The following is a 6,371-nucleotide window of genomic DNA, read 5'->3' on the forward strand; positions in this document are numbered from 1 at the left end:
ATGAGCTGTGTAGTGCTAGGGCAAAAACAAAAAATGTACACCCAGGGGTTGCCCCAGGACCATGTTTGGGAAATCCTGGGCTATTCGAGTGTAGGTTATATAGGCTACAATAATGTTTTTTTTTGTGGGGGAAATTCAACTATGCCTCTTTCACCCTCCATCCATATTGTTCAGTTTAATTAGACACTTAATGATACACCAATTAGATGAGAACAATTGAGTCACGACACACCAAAACATAAGACACCTGATGTTAGGGGAGGGGATGGGACCCAAACCTCTTCTTCACAAGTCGCCCACTGAGTCACGTGAGAAGAGGAGGAGGATATTCGTGCCCGGAGAGTGAGCCAAGAGGCGGACGTCCGACAAAAATCACAATTTTGGGGAAGTTTTTTTAGCGGCTCAGACAGAGAGGCTTTAGGAAAGACGCATTGATTCTGTTGTGCATTTCAAGAGTAATCTACGATAGCGGGGATTTTACGAGGTGTAACGTTTCAGGACCGTACAGCAGGTGAATGGGCTAGGCTGCTCTAGCCTATTTGATGAAATAGTAACTGGCGGCGACTCTTAGATTGATTGAACCATCGCTCGCATATAGGCACCTAGAGAGGTAAAGAAGTGGATATTTGGTTAAATATTGGGGGGAAAAAATACAAAGGAAATGCATTTTATCTCAGCAATGGAATTACTTTTTGGCTGCATGATGCTGACATTTCTGTACGGTTAGGTCAGATCTTTTGGATGAGGAGATCCAGGAGAATTGGAGTAAAATGTCGTCCGCATATAACCACAAAAGTGTTTATAATACATAGACGTGTTCATATTACCGTAATAACTCATACAAATAGATATAATGTTCCCTTTAACTACTGTAGCCTATCAACACATTGTAATCCTCCTACTGTTGTCATTTGCAAGGTGCTAGGCTAGCTACAGCGTTAGAGAGTGATGTCAACAAAAATACGTGTTTAAAAAAAAAACGTTTAACATGCGTATTGAATAATAATAATAATAACTTTATTTGATTGTCAAAGCTAATGTGGCACAGCGGTCTAAGGCTGTGCTAGAGTCGTCACTACAGCCCCTGGGTCGATTCCAGGCTGTATCACAACCGGCCGTGATTGGCCCAGCGTCGTCCGGGTTAGGGTTTTTGCCGGGGTAGGCCGTCATTGTAAATAAGAATTTGTTCTTAACTGACTTGCCTAGTTAAATAAAGGTTGAATAAATACATTTTAATTGTGTTATGAACAAAACACTTTCCTTAGTTATATGATCATCTTTATGCGTTTTTTTTTTTTTTTTTTTTTTTTTTTTATCTCAATACTGGACAGCTCGAAAATTACTTGGAGGGGCTGGTCCAATTTACTGGAGGGGCTAGTCCAATTTACTGGGGGGGCTGGTCCAATTTACTGGGGGGGCTGGTCCAATTTACTGGGGGGGCTAGTCCAATTTACTGGGGGGAGGGCTAGGCCAATTTACTGGGGGGGCTAGTCCAATTTACTGGGGGGGCTGGTCCAATTTACTGGGGGGGCTGGTCCAATTTACTGGGGGGGCTAGTCCAATTTACTGGGGGGAGGGCTAGGCCAATTTACTGGGGGGGCTAGTCCAATTTACTGGGGGGGCTGGTCCAATTTACTGGGGGGGCTGGTCCAATTTACTGGGGGGGCTAGTCCAATTTACTGGGGGGAGGGCTAGGCCAATTTACTGGGGGGGCTAGTCCAATTTACTGGGGGGGCTGGTCCAATTTACTGGGGGGCTGGTCCAATTTACTGGGGGGGCTAGTCCAATTTACTGGAGGGAGGGCTAGGCCAATTTACTGGAGGGAGGGCTAGGCCAATTTACTGGAGGGAGGGCTAGGCCAATTTACTGGAGGGAGGGCTAGGCCAATTTACTGGGGGGGCTGGTCCAATTTACTGGAGGGAGGGCTAGGCCAATTTACTGGAGGGAGGGCTAGGCCAATTTACTGGGGGGGCTAGTCCAATTTACTGGGGGGGCTAGTCCAATTTACTGGGGGGGCTAGTCCAATTTACTGGAGGGGCTAGTCCAATTTACTGGGGGGGCTGGTCCAATTTACTGGGGGGGCTGGTCCAATTTACTGGGGGGGCTAGTCCAATTTACTGGGGGGAGGGCTAGGCCAATTTACTGGGGGGGCTAGTCCAATTTACTGGGGGGGCTGGTCCAATTTACTGGGGGGGCTGGTCCAATTTACTGGGGGGGCTAGTCCAATTTACTGGGGGGAGGGCTAGGCCAATTTACTGGGGGGGCTAGTCCAATTTACTGGGGGGGCTGGTCCAATTTACTGGGGGGCTGGTCCAATTTACTGGGGGGGCTAGTCCAATTTACTGGAGGGAGGGCTAGGCCAATTTACTGGAGGGAGGGCTAGGCCAATTTACTGGAGGGAGGGCTAGGCCAATTTACTGGAGGGAGGGCTAGGCCAATTTACTGGGGGGGCTGGTCCAATTTACTGGAGGGAGGGCTAGGCCAATTTACTGGAGGGAGGGCTAGGCCAATTTACTGGGGGGGCTGGTCCAATTTACTGGAGGGAGGGCTAGGCCAATTTACTGGGGGGGCTGGTCCAATTTACTGGAGGGAGGGCTAGGCCAATTTACTGGGGGGGCTGGTCCAATTTACTGGGGGGGCTGGTCCAATTTACTGGGGGGGCTGGTCCAATTTACTGGGGGGGCTAGTCCAATTTACTGGGGGGGCTGGTCCAATTTACTGGGGGGCTGGTCCAATTTACTGGAGGGGCTAGTCCAATTTACTGGGGGGGCTGGTCCAATTTACTGGGGGGGCTGGTCCAATTTACTGGGGGGATGGTCCAATTTACTGGGGGGGCTAGTCCAATTTACTGGGGGGGCTGGTCCAATTTACTGGGGGGGCTAGTCCAATTTACTGGGGGGGCTGGTCCAATTTACTGGGGGGGCTAGTCCAATTTACTGGGGGGCTGGTCCAATTTACTGGGGGGGCTAGTCCAATTTACTGGGGGGCTGGTCCAATTTACTGGGGGGCTGGTCCAATTTACTGGGGGGCTGGTCCAATTTACTGGGGGGGCTAGTCCAATTTACTGGGGGGCTGGTCCAATTTACTGGGGGGGCTAGTCCAATTTACTGGAGGGAGGGCTAGGCCAATTTACTGGGGGGGCTGGTCCAATTTACTGGGGGGCTGGTCCAATTTACTGGGGGGGCTAGTCCAATTTACTGGGGGGGCTGGTCCAATTTACTGGGGGGGCTAGTCCAATTTACTGGGGGGGCTAGTCCAATTTACTGGGGGGGCTGGTCCAATTTACTGGAGGGGCTAGTCCAATTTACTGGGGGGGCTGGTCCAATTTACTGGGGGGGCTGGTCCAATTTACTGGGGGGCTGGTCCAACTTACTGGGGGGGCTGGTGTCAAAGTGTCATACAAATATTCACCCCCTCTCCTCAACTTTAAAAATATTTTCACATGACCCTCCTGTACTGTCAAATAAATCGAACATCCTCCCCCTCATAGAGTTAACTGAAAATAATGTTTATGACCACAAATAATAAGTAGCGACCCTGTGTTTATAAACGTGGATAACAACTTTGCCACTTCAGCATTCATTTGTGGCACAGTCGATCCCACGTAGGGCTACGGGCCAGAATGTTGAGGGTTCGCTAACCACCACGGGCGAGCTCATTCTCAGATTTAACATTTTGATGCCATATTTATAATTACAGTGTATTCGGAAAGTATTCAGACCCCTGACCTTTTTCCAGATTTTGCAACATTACAGCCTTATTCTCTAAAATGTATTAAATTATATATTTTCCTCATCAATCTACATAATATAGACTACACTCAATCAAATGACCCACTGAAGAGATGAGTCTTCAGTAAAGATTTAAAAGGTCGAGAACGAGTCTGCGTCTCTCACATGGGTAGGCAGACCATTCCATAAAAATGGAGCTCTATAGGAGAAAGCCCTGCCTCCAGCTGTTTGCTTAGAAATTCTAGGGACAATTAGGAGGCCTGCATCTTGTGACCGTAGCGTACATGTAGGTATGTACAGCAGGACCAAATCAGAAAGATAGGTAGGAGCAAGCCCATGTAATGCTTTGTAGGTTAGCAGTAAAACCTTGAAATCAGCCCTTGCCTTAACAGGAAGCCAGTGTAGGGAGGCTAGAACTGGAGTAATATGATGACATTTTTAGTTTTTTTTTAGCACTAACTGAGGTTTATTTAGTGCTTTATCCGGGTAGCTGGAAAGTAGAGCATTGCAGTAGTCTAACCTAGAAGTAACAAAAGCATGGATACATTTTTTCTGCATCATTTTAGGGCAGAAAGTTTCTGATTTTTGCAATGTTACGTACATGGAAAAAAGCAGTAGCGTGATGTTAAGACGATGCTAAGGAGAGCTGCTAGCTAGGCCTGCATTTGTTTGTATTCCCTTCTTCTTCTTCCACCCAAATTAAACAGGGCCACTCTCAAAAACGTATTATGCCTCCATACCCCAGACAGACAGACAGACAGACAGACAGACAGACAGACAGACAGACAGACAGACAGAGGGCCTAGACATCTCCATTGTTAAGCAGAGAGGAGAGAGGAGAGAGACTTCCTGGTCTCTTGACATCTCCATTGTTAGGCAGAGAGGAGAGAGACCTCCTAGTCTCTAGACATCTCCATTGTTGGGCAGAGAGGAGAGAGACCTCCTGGTCTCTAGACATCTCCATTGTTAGGCAGAGAGGAGAGAGACCTCCTGGTCTCTAGACATCTCCATTGTTAGGCAGAGAGGAGAGAGACCTCCTGGTCTCTAGACATCTCCATTGTTAGGCAGAGAGGAGAGAGACCTCCTGGTCTCTAGACATCTCCATTGTTAGGCAGAGAGGAGAGAGACCTCCTGGTCTCTAGACATCTCCATTGTTAGGCAGAGAAGAGAGAGACCTCCTGGTCTCTAGACATCTCCATTGTTAGGCAGAGAGGAGAGAGGACGTCGACAGCCTGGGGGAATAGCGTCACTGGGATTACATACCAAGGGCCCTTAGGGAGCTCCAATAGAACTTTGTTCAAAAGTAGTCTACTATATAGGGAATAGGGTGCCGTTTCAGACACGGCCCGTTTAGCTGGACAGCGCTGCCTGCTCTGATCCTGGTTTATTTTCTCTCCTCCCCAGTGGGACTGGGACAGGAAGTCTATTGTGGAGATTGATTATAGACCTATTTACATTGGACTTTTTCCCCTTCTCTTTTTCTGTCATCACAAGGCAGGAAACTATGTGCCTTTCCAGATTACACTTCAGTCAAATCTCTTCTCTTTTGGTAAAATCTCTGCTTTTTCAGTCAAATCTCTTCTCTTTTGGTAAAATCTCTGCTTTTTCAGTCATTTCAGGCCTAACTACTCTGATGAAGTGTTTTAGGGATAAATGACCATTGGTTTCTCCTGACTCATGTTATGTAGACTCTCAATTTGTATTGCAACATATTTGGGTAATGATGACTTTCATGTTCGTGTTTGATATATATATATATATATACTGAACAAAAATATAAATGCAACATGTAAAATATTGGTCCCATGTTTCATGAGCTGAAATAAAATGTACTTTTTGTAAATAATTAGAAAAACCTTATTTCTCTCAAATGTTGTGCACGAAAGTAAAGACTTCCCTGTTAGTGAGCATTTCTCGTTTGCCAAGATAATCCATCCACCTGACAGGTGTGGCATATCAAGAAGCTGATTAAGCAGCATGATCGTTACACAGGTGCACCTTGTGCTGGGGAAAATGAAATGCCCCTCTAAAATGTGCAGTTTTGTCACACAACGTAATGCCTCAGATGTCTCAAGTTTTGAGGGAGCGTGCAATTGGCATGCTGACTGCAGGAATGGCCACCACGAGCTGTTGCCAGAGAATTTAATGTTCATTTATCTACCATAAGCTGCCTCCAACATCATTTTAGAGAATATGGCTGTACTAAAATGGAAATTGGTCCTGCCTCTCGCATCTCCTCATTGGTTTTTAGGAGCATACACCGACATGCCATCTCCTCATTGGTTATACCCATGTGGGTGACTGAAAGTTGAACTCAGGTCCACACTCCGGTCGGTTGTAGTAATGCTGTAAAGTTGGTTACCAACCACCATATGAAGTCAAAATAAGAAAAAGAAGCCCGAAGGAAGGGGGAGAGATGACGAGAAACACATCTGGTTTTCCGTTTTATCTGTGGATTAATTGTCGGAGTGAAATAAATATATAAAGGATATTTCATGCTGAAACTCTCATATTGAACTTGTCTACTATCCAGTATCTGACCCGTATAGTGTTGAGACACATGCACATACATAAACACACTAGTCAAAGCCAGTGGCATGTCATTAGTAAAGATTGAAAAAGTAATGGGCCTAAACAGCT

The sequence above is a fragment of the Oncorhynchus clarkii genome, chromosome 15 (genome assembly GCF_045791955.1).
Source record: "Oncorhynchus clarkii lewisi isolate Uvic-CL-2024 chromosome 15, UVic_Ocla_1.0, whole genome shotgun sequence".
In the NCBI taxonomy this organism is placed as follows: domain Eukaryota; kingdom Metazoa; phylum Chordata; class Actinopteri; order Salmoniformes; family Salmonidae; genus Oncorhynchus; species Oncorhynchus clarkii.